Here is a 17,066-nt window from a genome sequence, read left to right on the forward strand (position 1 = left end):
GACAGGAATTCCTTGGGATGTTGCCTAGAGGATTAGATATGGGTGTGCTGGATCACAAAGTGTGAAGCTACTTCAACTGTTCAGCTTAAATCTCCAGTAGAATTTAAGCCCATGCTTAAGTGCTTTGCTGAACTGGGTTCCTGCTAAGCAGTGTCTAATGCTCATTGTTGTCCACAGTTCTAACTTCCACTGTACACATTGTACTATGTGGTACATAGTATGAATTCATGAAGAGAATAAAATTCACTTAAAGAGGTGCTTTAAGACTGAAAATGGCCAGACTGGATTCTGCAGTCTGGTCAGTCCACACAAAGAGACCAGAGACAGAAGAGCACTCCCCACACAGGGAACTCATGCACAGCAGAAAGCTGGTGGAGGCAGCTCAGCCACTTCCTGTTCTTACTGCCCCCTCTCCCCACTGCACAAGGAGAAAGAGGAAGCATGTCACGGGGAATAGGTTTGGTTTGGATGAGTCTGTGTGGAGGGGGTGGCATAGCAGAGCTCCAGTCTACCCAGTCTGCCACTGGCATAAGGTCCCTGAGGTTCCATATGCCAGTGACAAAAGGTAGAGATGCCCCAAGCATTATAAAAATAGCAGTCTTTATCTACCAATGTGTACAAAACACACATTTTCACAGACTCGGAAATTTGTTGAAAGTATCAGGATAATGGATAGAGACAATTTTGACTTTAATTCTTAGGTCAATGACTACAATAGAGATTACCTATCTAGGTTTACATAATTTTTTTTGTATTAACCAAAGAATAGTTGCAACTTGCATCATTCCATATCCAGATGTGAGAATGAGAGAAAATTTCACTAACAACTTGTCATTTAAGAAATCCCTTCCACCTCAGCCGGTTATGGCCATGAATCCTCATTATGTAACACTATTTAAATTATACGCCCAGCTAACGAAGTGACTTAAAACTTGGCCTGTTTGTTTAAATGCTCAAAAACCTAATGTCTAGCTCTATTTGTTTCACCTAAGATACTGTTCTTTGATCCAGGATCAGAAAACTGATTCTATAATAAGGATAATTGATCGTTTTAGCTGATCAGCTTCTGTATACGCTTTGGCATTTTAATCTCAAAGCCTGTTTTACTAAATGTTACTGCATGCAGTTGCCAAAAATGCTGGACTATATACATAGCAATTCAGTATGAATGTTTCCTCATATATCTGAAATAACCTTACCAGATTACTCATTTCAGTGTGATTCAAACAGATAGCAATGTTATTGGGTTAGCGAATAAAACAGTACTGAGGAACCACCACACTTCCATTCATTTAAACTGTTCATTGCTGTTCCTTAAAAGTCCTTTCAAGGCAATGATATCCAAAAATGAAATGCCTGTGCTTTGCCATTAAGTGTAAAAAATGGATCCCTGTGGTGCAGTTCATAAACGTTTTCACCATCATCCAGTGTTTTCATGGGTAGGGAACGAAACAGCTGACTTGGAGCTGTGATTCAAATGTCACCATTTGTGAGAGTCCATAATACGTGGAGGGGCAAGGTTGCAGAAGATTGGCGAGGAGCTAAGTGGTGGACTGAGTATGTGACTGGAGGTAAGCGGAGGATGCAGGCAGTTTCAATGAACTTTGTCCGACAGACCCTGCCAAAAGATATTGCAGCCTAGCTCAGCATATTTTTGCCTGTAAACAAGTCAGTTTATGTAATAAGCATAAATTGTACATATAAGAATGTAGCCAGCTGTTGACCCCATGTAACCCCGAGATAAGCGCGGAGAATATAGTGCCGCAGAGGACTCCCCCCAGTGGAGTCCTGCCTGGTCAGCTGTCTCGAACGGCCAGAGTCCCTTGCAGCCCCTCCGCGCGTCCTAGGGGCTCCCCGCGCAGATTGGAGCGTAAGTTCTTCCTTCCTTCAATAAAGCATAGTTTACTATTCTTAGGCCTGAGTGTTCTCCTTTCGCTGGTATCTCCCCCCACCCTTTGCAGGCACAATACCTTTTCAGCTACCAACCATTTGAATTATTTTCTCATTGTAAATTAATGACCTGCACCTGGAACTGAGGGTGCTCAGCACATCTCTAAATCAGGCTATAATATTGGAGCGGAGGAAAACCACCCCCACCTGTGCTAAACCTCCAGGGGTGGGGGACTAGTGGTAGGAGTTTCCCCTGGATTTTTATTTCAATGGGGCCAATTTTCTTATTATTATCTGCTTCCATCTGCACTCTTTCAGTTCCATTAAAAAATACAAGTTGGTCAGTCCTCAAATCTCTAGGCATCTGTTGGAGGCAGATGCCCTGTGCTTCCAAACCTCGAAATGCCTCCTCCTGCTCCCTTGCAGTATGGCTACAATGGACACTATACTATTGAGGAGTCTCCCATGGGCAACTGTCTCTGGAATCAGCCATGAAGGAGGTGGGTTCTAGATGGCATAGGAATGGATTACGTACGCTGAATTACCATTTGCACAGATTCTTCAATGATTGCAGGAGGAGATGGGAGAACAATGTGCATAACATGCCAGTGGGTTTGAGCCAGCTGTGCTGAGGTCTTTTATTGCTCTGTAGACATACCCAGAGGGTCCTGCAATGGGGGGGCAGCAGGGATGATGCAGTTTAGGTGGTTGACTCACCCACCCTTCACAGGATGCATCGCATATTCTGGGGAATTGTAAATAAGGCCCTGCTTTTGATCCCATTGAAGTCCATCACCAAATGGAACAGGGGCAAGCCATAACACTACACAGAAAAAATACTTAGAAAAGTATTTTCTAATATTTGGGGAACTGTACAAAAATGTGGGTGAAATCTCTGATGTCTCAAAAGGCTGGAGTAAAACAGCTGTCAACTCTTGATAGTAGCTGCTTGCAGTTTTATGACCTGGGTGCACTAGATTACTATGCCACACAGAAGGCATCTTTGTGGAAAGCAGTAAAAAACAGGGCAAATTAACAACTGTGTGTGAGGAGGCATAACAAGGGTGATGACGTGTGATCACTGTGAGTAAAAATAGCATGTGTTCTAGGAGGTATAGCACTGAATTAGGACTCTTATGAAAAGATAAATTTTTCATTTCTTTCCATTTTCATTAACTTTCTGGCTTGGGAGCCATTCATGAACGTATTTGCAGATTTCAAGAAGTGATTGATAAATCACTGGAGGCAATTGTAGGAATTCAGGCCTACATTACAACAAATTTCAAGCTAATGGCTGAACTATAACTTGCAAATCCAATTTAAAATGGCCATTTCAGCAGAAAGCTGCATATATATTTTTATTGCAACTTGATAGAGGAGGCATGATTTGTTGTAAAGCAATTGTGTTTTGTTTTATCTAACGCTTAAATGTCCAATGCTGAAGCAAAAAGTTGAAGTGATAAATAAGGCAGATTCCAACTCAGTTTGATATATTCCTCCAGTAGAGTTCAAAGTGGTGTACTTTAAATGGGGTAGACCTACTCTAATGTATATGGAGAGCAGTAAGGTTGTAAATTTAATATTGCATGCTCCACTGGGATGGAGTGCTTCATACAAAGTAAACATTCAACATGTAGCAAGTTTGGTACACTAGGTAGCTGAGATTTTCAGTGTTGCCTAAGGGATTTGGGTGCTGGATTTATTAGGCAGCTTTGAAAATTCCAGTTTATGACGACTAGTATGGGTACAACTGTGGTAATGCCTGCATTAAACCTCCGAGCATGCCCACTTCACCAAGCGAGACTTTGAGGATATCCAGAAGTCTGAGCAGGAGAAGCGTGAACAGAGTGCTCCAGCTTGTTAAAAAAGTGCTGTGTTTTCTCTGCTGGCCAACTTGTTTCCTGATTGCCCAACAAACATTACCTCTACCAAAGTGCATCAGCTTCACTGTATTGGAAGTGCCAGAGAGGGTAGCTCAGTCTCCATGCTCGTTTGGCTTCAGACTCTCCGTTAAAATTGCCAAAAGGAGGCCAAATCAATTCCAGTTGTGAGGATGGGAGTGGTGATATGGCTGTCTTGTCCTCTGGGAATTGGACTTTGCTAAGAAAGCAGTAGTGCTCATTCATGAAGCTGCATGGGACTGATGCTGATGTATATTTTTGTCACATACTTTTTCATGGCCCTTTTATTCAATGATTATTCAGGAGACGGGTCAAATAGTGGAGGGGGATTCCACAGCTGATTTTTTTTATCTTATATTTAATTGGTGTATAACTGTTGTAACAATTTCCCTCTGGCATTTTAAGAAGCCATATAGACAGCGGTTCCAGCAAATACAGCATGCAACATCTGTTCAAGTTGAGGTCAGCAATGTGATTTTTCTGTCACTGGGCCTGCCTTTAGAAATTATACAAAAAGTAGAAGGAAGACTGATGCATTGGTGGGGAAAGAGGACAGGATGTGGCTGAGTCATTTTCAAAGGGGTGAGAGCTGAGGGTTTGTTCAGGGCAGAAGGGAGAGATAAGATTGGTGGAGCCTTAGGTAGGTTTGGTGATAAACCACCTAACTGAACATTTTAGGGGTCTCTCTTCCCAAACCCTGAGCTTAAAAAAGATTGAATAATGCCTTTCTGAAAATTTGATTGCAATAGTGGCGAAAAATAGATTGTAGTAGAGGTGTTTTATGTCTCTATAGCTGGGATCAGCACGTAAAGGAATAGCCTCATCTAAACTGAAAATGATATGCCATGCCGTTTTGCAACTCAATAACTTATTTGTCTCCCCTACTCATCTCCAGTGTCGTCAGCACCTGAGCAAATCCATGCACTTTAAAAAATAGATAAACACCAGATCTTGCTATGCCTGTGGTCTGGTCAGACCCTTTGGAGTCTGATCAGTCTAAGACTACACATTTAGATTGACATAGTTCTGTAACTCAAGGGTGTGAAAAATCCCTCCTCCTCCCTCAAGCACCATAGCTATGCTGATCTAGCCCCCTGGTATAGATGCAGCTAGGCTGATGGAAGAAAGTTTCTGTATATCTAGCTACTGCTGCTCGAGGAGATGGAGTTCCTACAGCAATGGAAAAACCCCTTCTGTCCCTACAGGCTGCACCTACACTACGGGGTTACAGCACCGTAGCTGTGACAATGCAGCTATGCTGCTATAATCCCCATAGTGTAGACAAGGCCTAGGGCAGAACTTAGCAAAAAGGTGGATAGATCACTGGATTGGCCTAGGCTGGAAGAGACAAGTTCAATTCCCTCTTCAGTCACAGAGTTTGGCAAGTCACTTAATCTACCTTGTTCCTCAGTTCCCCAAATGTGGATGATAGGTGGATAAAGTCCATTAGTGTTTGTGAGACCATCCACTACATTGATATTTTAGACTGTATAAGTACCGGGTCAGGGGTTCCAATAAGAATAAACCCAGAGTTTCCATTCTGGCAACCTTTAGAGTGAAAAAGAACATATTTAAGTGTGAAATCTAGCTGGGGGCGGGCGGGGGAGTATCTAAGGGCCAACTATAGTAGCTCATTTTCTCTCAGGCTGAATGCAGAAACTGACTAGGCAATTGGGTGCACAAGAGGCACATGCTCCATCCCTTTCGGTATTTTTTACAAATGGAAGTTGTAAAGCTGGAGACAGTCCTGCACTGATGGAGCGCACCAGATGATCTGGCAGGCCACTACTGTCTTCAGATACCACTGTAACCCCACTGTATGATTTTGCTACAGACATTAGCTATATAGCAAGCAGAAGCCCTCTCTCACCAACAACAGTTGTGCACAGCCAATGAAAAGCTGTAGACCTTGGTCCTTGGCTGTGTTAAGGTTGCTTCATGCCACTCAAGTCAATGTCCCAGAGCTGAGAACAATCTTCCCAGTATAGGGGGGTTCTCATGTGCCATAAAGCCAGCACAATGGCTCCTGTGACACTCCATCCTTGAAGCTGGTGTAGGGAATGTGGCTGTGGCTTCCCTGCATCCTGGGGATCTACAATTGCTGTAATCTCTCCTTGGGGCCATAGGCAATAGGTGTAATTTGGAGCAGACTTCAAGCTTCTCTGACTTATGCAAAGGACCAGTCCAGTGCACAATGGTTCCAGGATCAGGAAAACTCAAAGGAGACTAAGAGCTCCCTTTGCATACACCCTTCCCCTCATCCTGGGATGCACTGTGTGCATCTCAGCAACTGATGAGGGCTGAGGTCAGAATTTACAAAGCAATAATGGTATTTCTGTCAGCAGCTGCAAAATAGTGCAGTGTTACCATTGCCTCTCAGCACATGCTCACTTGGAAGACCAAGCAAGCCTGATAGCCTATAAGGGATTACAGCTTGTCTTTTTGACACAGATTTTTCATTTTCTTCCATCAAAAAAAGGAAAGAAATACTGAAGTATTTAGAAGCTAATTTCTGAGAAATAACTGATAGACACGAGAATGTGGCTTCCCTTAAAATACTATGAGGAGAGTATTAAAACAGATCCCACCAAAAATGTTTGCACATCTTTAAGACAATGCATTGTGAATGCTAAACTAAACTCAAGTAGCTCTTGAAAGCCTTTGTAAATTAGTAGTGCTATATGTGAGTTAATGCAGCTCCAGGGCAGCAGTGAATTATGCATAATCTCTTTTTAAAACTGGAGTTCATTTTATTCCACACATGAATATTTATACAGAAGGGTTCAGTTTTGAACTCCCCATACATGCCATAACTAGTAGATAGAAACTTTATGCCGAACTCTCTGGTAAAAAGAATGAAAGGGAAATGTTATTTGCCCCCAAATATTCATTAAAACAAATGTGATAGTATTTTGTTCATATTTTGCTCCAAGTACGAATTTAAATCGAGAAAGTGCAAATGCAGCTTTTGCCATTGAAAGTTCCCTATAAAACGATAAATATGGTGTGATGGTTGGTCCTTGTAGAATCTAGTAAGGCTCTGTGGGTCTGGGTGTACGTGTATATATTATATACTAACAACCAAAATTTTCAGTTCCTCTAGTGGGCTACTCTGCTTCTCACCCTCTTGAATCTGCAGTAATCCCAATCTCCATACCACGTGGTGCCCTAGTGAGGCCTAGCTGCATATTGGGCTGCATTAGTAGGAGTATTGCCAGCAGATCGAGGGAAGTGATTATTCCCCTCTATTCAGCACTGGTGAGGCCACACCTGGAGTATTGCTTCCACTTTCTGCCCCCCCCATCCTCCTGCAGAAAGGATGTGGACAAATTGGAGAAAGTCCAGCGGAAGGCAATGAAAATTATTAGGGGGCTGGGGCACACGATTTACCGGGAGAGGCTGAGAGAACTGGGATTATTTAGTCTACAGAAGAGAAGAGTGAGGGGGGATTTGATAGCAGCCTTCAACTACCTGAAGGGCAGTTCCAAAGAGGATGGAGCAGGCTGTTCTCAGTGGTGGCAGATGACAGAACAAGGAGCAATGGTCTCAAGTTGCAGTGGGAGAGGTGTAGGTTGGATATTAGGAAAAACTCTTTCACTAGGAGGATGGTGAAGCACTGGACTGGTTACCTAGGGAGGTGGTGGAATCTCCTTCCTTTGAAGTTTTTAAGGTCAGGCTTGATAAAGAGGTTTTTAAGGCCCAGCTTGACAAAGCCCTGGCTGGGATGATTTAGTTGGGGTTGGCCCTGCTTTGAGCAGGGGGTTGGATTAGATGACCTCTTGAGGTCTCTTCCAACCCTAATCTTCTATGATTCTAGCAGGCCCAATTCACACTGAACACACAGGGCCAAATTAATTTATTTATTTCTTCGGAGGTGGCACCCATTGACTTAGACTCATAGATATTAGGGTCAGAAGGGACCATTATGATCATCTAGTCTGACCTCCTGCACAATGCAGGCCACCGAATCTCACCCACCCACTCCTGCAATAAACCTCTGACCCATGTCTGAGCTACTGAAGTCCTCAAATCATAGTTTAAAGACTTCAAGGTGCAGAGAATCCTCCAGCAAGTGACCCGTGCCCCATGCTGCAGAGGAAAGTGAAAAACCCCCTGGGGCTCTTCCAATCTGCCTTGGAGGAAAATTCCTTCCTGACCCCAAATATGGCGATCAGCTGAACCCTGAGCATGTGGACAAGATTCACCAGCCAGATACCCAGGAAAGAATTTTCTGTAGTAACTCAGATCGCACCCCATCTAACATCCCATCACAGGCCATTGGGCCTATTTACCACGATTAGTTAAAGATCAATTAATTGCCAAAATCATGTTATCCCATCATACCATCTCCTCCATAAATTTATCGAGTTTAATCTTGAAGCCAGATATGTCTTTTGCCCTCACTGCTTCCCTTGAAAGGCTGTTCCAGAACTTGACTCCTCTGATTGTTAGAAACCTTTGTGTAATTTTAAGTCTAAACTTCCAGATGGCCAGTTTATATCCATCTGTTCTTGTGTCCACATTGGTACTGAGCTTAAATAATTCCTCTCTCTCTCTGGTATTTATCCCTCTCATATATTTATAGAGAGCAATCATATCTCCCCTCAACCTTCTTTTTAGTTAGGTTAAACAAGCCAAGCTCCTTGAGTCTCCTTTCATAAGACAGGTTTTCCATTCCTCAGATCATCCTAGTAGCCCTTCTCTGTACCTGTTCCAGTTTGAATTCATCTTTCTTAAACATGGGAGACCAGAACTGCACACAGTACTCCAGATGAGGTCTCACCAGTGCCTTGTATAACGGTACTAACACCTCCTTCTCTCTACTGGAAATATCTCACCTGATGCATCCCAAGACCGCATTAGCTTTTTTCATGGTCGTATCACATTGGCGGCTCATAGTCATCCTGTGGTCAACCAGTACTCCAAGGTCCTTCTCCTCCTCTGTTACTACTAATTGATGTGTCCCCAGCTTATAACTAAAATTCTTGTTATTAATCACTAAATGTATGACCTTACACTTCTCACTATTAAAATTCATCCTATTACTATTACTCCAGTTTACAAGGTCATCCAGATCCTCCTGTGTGATATCCCGGTCCTTCTCTAAATTGGCAATACCTCCCAGCTTTGTATCATCCGCAAACTTTATTAGCACACTCCTACTTTTTGTGCTGAGGTCAGTAATAAAAAAATTAAATAAGATTGGTCCCAAAACCGATCCCTGAGGAACTCCACTGGTAACCTCCCTCCAGCCTGACAGCTCACCTTTCAGTATGACCCGCTGTAGTCTCTCCTTTAACCAATTCCTTATCCACCTTTCAATTTTCATATTGATTCCCATCTTTTCCAATTTAACTAATAATTCTCCATGTGGCACCGTATCAAATGCCTTACTGCAATGTAGGTAAATTAGATCCACTGCGTTTCCTTTGTCTAAAAAATCTGTTACTTTCTTCTAGAAGGAGATCAGGTTGGTTTGGCACGATCTACCTTTTGTAAAACCATGTTGTATTTTGTCCCGTTTACCATTGACCTCAATGTCCTTAACTTCACTGGAGTTACACTGGGTTTACACCACCATCCTCTCTTAACATACAGCTCTTTGTATCCTTGCAAGTCAGTGGTGTCCAACCTCTGGTCCAGGGGCCACTTGGTTCTAAATTGTGGCCCTGGAGGGCATCTGTGTAAAGAGGAAAATATGTATTTGATTATCAATTGAAAATATGTTCCCTGGGCCATGTCCTGCAACTTTCTCATGGAAGTGTTTGAATGAGTCCCATGGATACAGGGAGACAGAGAGCGCTGCCTCCCCAACTTCCTCTCATTGCTTCCCCTGCAGCCACAGGCACAGCTCTAAGGTGAGCTGAGCACACTCTATTAGTAACTGTTGCCACTTCCCTGCTGCAGTTGTTCAGCAACTCCCCTGCTTCTGCACCACGGGGGGAGGAGAGAATAGCCCTGGCAATTCTACTGGCTGCTTCTTTGCTAGCCTGTGGAAGCCCCACAGATAACAAGGTAAGAGTTGGACTTGCTCTGCTTGAATCTAGGAGAGTACCTAGCAAAGGAAGACTCTATTCCCCCATAGAGACACTGAGGGAAGCCCTGCAAATAAGAGGAGAAGCTGAGAACTAACAACCAGTTACAGCTCCCTGATACTCTCCCCCAGCCCAAGTTAGAGCAGGCTCCAGGCTGTTCTACCAACTTGTTCCAGCTGTTGACTGTTTCTTAGGGGCCATATGTCAGCTGGGGATAGCCAGGAGATCAGACAGATCACACTGGTCCCTTCTGACCTTAAAGTCTATGAGTCTATAGCCTCCACTAGCATATGAGCACCTCACAGTCTTTAATATATTTATCATCACCACACACTTGTGAGGTGGAGAAGTACTATTTTGACCCATTTTTACAGGTGGGGATCTGAGGCATAAAGGGTATGTCTGCTGTGAAGCTGGGAGCATGTCTCCCAGCCCATAGACGGACACACACTAACTCTACTCGAGAGGCATGCTAAAAATAGCAGTTTGGCTGCGGAAGCACAGACGGTGGCATGGGCTAGACACTCGAGTACAGACCCAAGCGGGTCAGGCGGGTTTGCACTCAGGCAGCTAGCCCAGGCTGTCACCTGTGCTGCAGCATCCACACTGCAATTTTTGGGGTTCCAGTTTGAGCAGAGCTAGCGTGTGTCTGTCCGCCCAGGCTCACTCCCAGCTTCAGTGTAGATGTGCCTAGAGACTGCAAGGTCACCCAGAAGGGTGGAACAGAGAACTTAGCCCTGGCTCTCTGAGTCCCAGGCTCATGCCTTGACATACTCTGTCTTCTGTTCTCTCGGGGTACTGTGGGCCTTGGTATCATGGCAAACTTAATTGGTGTGCTCTTCACTCACTTCTTCAGCTAATTAATTAAGATGTTAAATTAAATAAGTCCTTGTATGCTGATTCCTATAGTACCTGCCTCTAGAGAGATTTTTGCTGCAGCAGTGGAATGTGAAAACATCCAGCTGCCAAATTTTATGAATCCAGCAAAAATATAATTCTCCCACTGTTGCCTATGGTGTGAATATTTTTTGTGTGCATAGCTCTGCCTGTGCTACCACTATCTTAGTTGTTGCTTGGTAACGATTGTATGATACCAGGAGACTGGAAACTATTCTTTTTTTAAAACTAAATTCTAATTCTGATATTAAGTCCTGCATGTTAATAGTCTGTCACTCATCAGTATTGCTGAGAATGCTGTGTTGTGTGTGTCCAGCCACAGTAATATTCTTGGAAATGTTCCTTTGTAACGTGCAAACTTATTAGTCTATTTTCACTGAATACATTAAAGGAGAAATAATGCCAGGTAAATTTAAAGGTAAATATTTTATACTCCCTCCCTGGAATTATGGAGACATGTGAGGAGAGGTAGTGGAACAGTGAAGTGATGGTGCAGGCACTTTCAAACATCAGCTCTATAATTCAGTGAGAATTTTACACCTTAATTAGAAAGCTATATTGCCACATAAAGCAGATACACAAATAATATGGAAGTGTTGTATAGTGCAGAGGATAATATATGTAAATATTAGTGTGTGTGTGTGTGTGTGTGTGTGTTGCTATTGGCACAATGTCCATATTCAGGTACCTTCCAGACCTGCCTTGTGTGGTTGTAAAGATAAAGAAAAGAGAAAAAATATTTTTTTTAAAGTGACACCATTGATGGGATTGTAATTTTAGTAATGAATAAAATAAAGTGTTGTACTAAATTACTGGTTAAAATTTAACAGAGAAACAATAAAAATGGATAAGTAAAAAGAAGAAGTGAGTGGGAGGAGGGGAGGAAAGAAACCCACTGTGCCTTGGCTTTAAAAGCATTATCCTCTCAGGTGCTGCAAATTGTTATTACACAGCCACTTCTGACCAGTTGAGGCTATTAACCCATTTACTTCTGCATTCTGTTGCAACCTTTGTGGTGCTGCTAAATGCAGTGGGGTGTTTTTCAGTACAAAGGCTTTGTTGAATTGTGGGAACTTTTATAATACAGAAATATGCCAGATGTATGAGGAAATACTGGCAGTTCATTTTGCCTGTATGTACTGAATCTTGTATGGCGGTGCTGGAAAGGATTGTTTGGGAGGCTGCCTAGGCTAATGTGTTCAAAAATGCAGTTTTTCTTTCAAACACAATCTCTGCTGACATTCTGAAAATTGTTGTTCCACTGCTCTTTCTAAAATGTCGTAATTTGAACAAAGTCACAATACAGTCCCTCCAGAGCTGTAGGGGTGGGAGAAGAGCTAGAAAGCATAGCATATGTTGCAGTCTAACAGTAGCAGCAAAATCTGTCCCGACAATTCATGCTGTTGTAAATGAATCCAATGTGGCAGATTTATATTTTTAGAAAGAGATATTGCTTCACATAAAATTCTATTGGAACACAGTTCTTAAAAAAATAAATTTTTCTTAGATGACTCTGATTAGCCAGTTTGCAGGAACCTGTGGGTTTCTACATGGACAAAGTTGTAAATTTTTTGAGATTTCCATCCCCCGTGGAAATTGTTTATGTTTGTAGCAAAACCAGCTTTCCAAAACATGAGTTATTTGCTGGATGAAAATGACTGCCTAGTTTTGTTTAAAGGAAATAGATACGGTAAAATTATGTTTGTAGAGCACCTAGCACAATGGGGTCCTGATTCCTGACTGCGGTTTGTAGTTACTGCCCCCATACACGTAATTAACAAAAACGCTAGTGAGAGAATGCTGCTTACTTGGAGATGTGGATCACTTGAAGACTTTAAATCAAGACTATATATCTTTCTAAAAAGATAGGCTACAGCTCAAACAGAAGTTATGGGCTCGACCCAGAAATTATTGTGTGGGGCTCATTGGCCTTGGTTATACAGGTGGTCACACTAGATGTTTGAGTCTGTGACTTATCAAAGTATTTATTACTTTATAATTCAAGAGCAAAAGCTGCATCACTACTGTACAGCACACAAATAAAGACAGTCTTTGCCCTGAAGTGTTTATAATCTTTTGGTTCCAATGAGAATATCATCTGTGATATCTCAAATTTGTGATGGCGGTATTTTGTTTTATTTAATTGCCATTACCTAGCAGTTCCTCAAGACAGTCAGGATACAATATGGCTTGGACAGTACTACCAACCCCCCACATTTGAAACTCATGATTGTTTTAAAAATCATCAGGTTTTAAAAATATTAAATGTGGAATTCTTTTTATTTGTCTTCTGGTTTTTGAGCTGTTACAGGTCACATTTTCAGGCTTTTCTCCACAACTATGTGGGCTAAAAATTTATTTTAAAAACAACAACAAGCTGAGATTTTTTTACATAATCATGTGACTCCATGAGCTGGGGCTTTCAAGAAAAACACCCCAAGAATTGTCAACACTGCTGATGTAACTCAAATCTACACAGTCTTAGTTTTGAGGGGAAAGGACAATAGTTTGGTGTCAGTCTCCAGTATTTAGGGACTGATTCTGTGAAGTACTGAGAACTCAGAACTTTCCTTGAGCTCAATGGGGATTGATGATATTCAGAATCTCACAGGACTGGGCCCGTAAGGAGCAGAGAATTGGTTCTTGTTGCTAGTTATTCCGGTGATCATGTACAATTAACAGCTTTCCTCATGCCACATTTTGATGCTTTTGATTGCTAATATTACACCATTTAATGTTTGCCTTCAACTGCTATCAAGACTAAAATAATACCTGGGGAGAAATACATCTGAAAAAGATACCATACATTTTTCATGCAAATCTGCATTTCTGACTTATGTGGGTATTAATGTTCAGTATGCGCAATACCTGGTCTTTTGCAGATTTGTCTTTACCCCCTCTAATGTCCTGTAAACAGACAGCAGCTAATTTCTGACATCTGAGGAGCAGGAAAAGGCTGTGTATGCACCTCTCAAACTGTGCAGAAGATGAGAAATGATGGCAAAAATAAATGTCAAAGCCTTTTGATTCCCCATTCCTCCCTGTGGCAGTAAATATATTCAGAAAGGAAGCGCTTTAGATTTATAAATGTTAGCATGCTGACTGAAGTCAAACTAATTCACTCTATAAACTTCCTTGACATTATGAAAACTTTACAAAGAGATCATTGCATGTAAAATAAAAAATGACTATAAATTTAACTTTCTTTAAAAAGTCACCAGACATTTAGCACCTCTCTGTATTTTTTCAGCATTTAGAAACATTTCATAAGTGGAAACACTACAGAGATGACAGAATAAATTATGCCTCTTAAAGTTTACCTATAAAATAAATAGTATGTGTTAGTTTTTCACAGATAAGGGCCGAAATGGGAGACTTGAGCAGCTAAAACAAAAACAAAACAACAACAAATGCATTAGACCTTATCTGCCTTGGAAAACTCTGTGGTGATTAGAGAACTAGTGAAATGATCACATCATAACAGTCCTCTGTAGTGGGCATTTAGGCTAATTTCAGCCATTGATGGCTGTCACTGTAATAGGTGTGAAAACTCTGGTGAAATCCAAGTCCACTGAAGTCAATGAAAGATTTTCTTCAGTGGGATCAGGGATTCCCCTCTTTTGCTGGTATAGTTGAACTACCTCCCCTTATTATATACGCTCTCTAGTCAAAACAACTTTTTTGGCGAGTATAAGATGTGTCTGCATGGCACATTTTGGTGGCGTGGTTATGTCACTTAAGGTATGTCCACTGCAATTAAAAGCCTGTGGCTGACCCGTGCCAGCTTACTCCAGTTCGCGGGGCTTGGGCTAAAGGGCTGTTTAACTGCAGGGTAGAAATTTGGACTCTAGGATCCAGAGTGGTGGAAGGGTCCCAGAGCCTGAACCACAGCTTAAGCCCAAATGTCTGCACCACAGTGAACACAGCCCTATAGCCTGAGCCCCCGAGCTTGAGTCAGCTGGCACAGGCCAGCCGTGGGTGTCTAATTTGCAATGCAGACATACCTGAAGGGCATGATTTTTTTTCACACTCCAAACCGACATAGCTGTGATGTCAAATCTTTGTAATAAGTACCAGGCCTTAAAGAAGGAATTGTTAGGGAGTTGGGGATCCTCCCCTATGCAGACACTGGCAGACCCCTAGCCTCTCCCATTCAGTCAGGCACATCTTCCCCTGTCCCTCTGTGGCCCTGCAGCCATCCCATCCCCATGTGGCCTTGCAGCCCCCATCCCATTCAGCCTCTGGCTAAATACTATCACCCCACTAACTCCTGACCTTGTGCCCCAGTCTGTCCCCCCCCCCCCAACCCTTGTGAACCCCAGGCTGTGATGCTCCCAGTAGCCCCGTGTGGCTCACTCTTTCCATTCTGTGCCTTCCCACCTGGCCTTACTGTGAGGAACGCAGCCTGTCACAGGCTGGCTGTCCTCTCTTCTGGCACTACAGCATCCCTGGGTGGGCAAAAGGTGTAACTGCAGCACCTCTCCAGTAGAATCTATATTCTGTGGAGAAAAAAAAAATCTGGTGAGGGAGACATGAATTCTGTGCATAGGCAGTAGCACAGAACTTCCCCCAGGAGTGAACTCTGTGGGTTAGTCCATACTATGAAAAGTGGTCAAGCTTAGGTGAGGGCTTGCTAATATGTCTTACTTAACATGCACCTAACTTTGACTACTTTTCCAGACTAGAGATAGGCAAAATATCTTTGACATTTTTTTTTTTTAAATTTTTGAAAAATGCATTTTTGGAGTCCAAAACTATTCACTAAATTTGTGTCAAATTTGAAAATAGCTTTGCAAGGGAAAAATTATTTTTGAAAGAGTTGTACCAGTACACTGTCCTCCCTTTTGGATTGGATGTGACTCCAACAATCTTCCAGCAGCTCATGGATAAGCTATTACGTCCACATTCCAAGTATGCTGCCGCTTACCTGGATGATAGGGTCATATGCAGCCAAGACTGAGAGACGTACCTAGAGAAGATGGAAGCAGTACTGGATACCCTAAGGAAAATTGGCCTCCCCACTAATCCATTCAAGTGTGCAATAGGGCTAATGGAAGCTAAATATCTTTGATACCTCAAGGGAGAAGTGTAGTGAAACCTCAAATGAGCAAGTTAGAGGTGATACAAAGTTGGCCATGACCAATCTGGAAGAAACAAGTCAGAGCATTTCTGGGTATAGTGGGGTACTACAGGTGATTAATTTCCCACTCTGTTACCTGAGCATATCCTTTGATGGGGCCCAAACATAGTGAAATGGACCAGAATGGCTGAAGAGTCTTTTGCAAGTCTGAGGACAGCATTCTGCAGTAGTTCAGTCCTGGTAGCTCCAGGCTTTGAGAAGAAGTTTATATTACAAATGGAGGCCTCTGAGGTAGGGTTGGGAGCCATGATTCCTCAAATGTTAGGAGCGGAATAGCATCCAGTCTTGTACCTTAGTGCAAAACTTCCTCTCAGATAGCAAAAATAGGAATGGCTTGCTGTAAAATGGGCCCTGGAAACCCTGCAGTACTACCCACTCAGACAGAGGATTACCCTTGTTACAGACCATGCCCCCCTGAAATGGATGCACTGGAACAAAAGAAATAACTGCCAGGGTAATGAGATGGTTCCTTTTGTTACAACCCTTCCACTTCAGAGTACAACAGGAATCGAGCAGGGCAGTGCTGATGGCCTGTCAATGGTGCAGTGTTTCTTGGCCCAAGTAGCCCAACCCCATGGTGTTGAGCAGGGGGAAAGGAGGAGGATATGTGACAAAGTCAGGCTAGACAGCTATAAGAGAGTGATGGAAAGCAGATATATTAGCCCTAAAATGATAACGGCCCTTTTCTCTATAAGCTGGAAAGGGGTTACCTCAGGTCACCTAGGACCTGAGTCCAATTAAGGGCTGCCTGAGACCTTTAAAAACCCCTCCTCTGGTGAGAGAGGAGTAGAGACAAGCTGCTACAAGGCTAGTGGCACCAGGGAGAAATCATTTGATTCAAAAGTATTTGAAAAACAAAAAATTAGTTTCAAGTTGACTCAAAACATTTTGGTCACTTTTAAATGAAATTTTTTGAGTTTTTTATTTGACAAATTTTAAAAAATAATTTTCAACTCAAAATGAAACTGTATTTTATTTTTTTATTTTTCAGAACTGAAAAATTAATTCTTCATTCAGATTTAACCAGACAAACCCTTTGTGTTGGCTTTTCTTAACAGCTATTTAACTTCATTGCCTAACAAATGCTTGAGAGAAAGAGCATCTTTATTAATAAATCAACACCCACCATGCAATTAAGATGTGAGATCACACAATGAATATTTTCTGAGCCACGAAAAACCTGTTCAGGCCTTGTTTATATGT

This window comes from Chelonia mydas, chromosome 1 (assembly GCF_015237465.2).
Source record: "Chelonia mydas isolate rCheMyd1 chromosome 1, rCheMyd1.pri.v2, whole genome shotgun sequence".
NCBI lineage: Eukaryota > Metazoa > Chordata > Testudines > Cheloniidae > Chelonia > Chelonia mydas.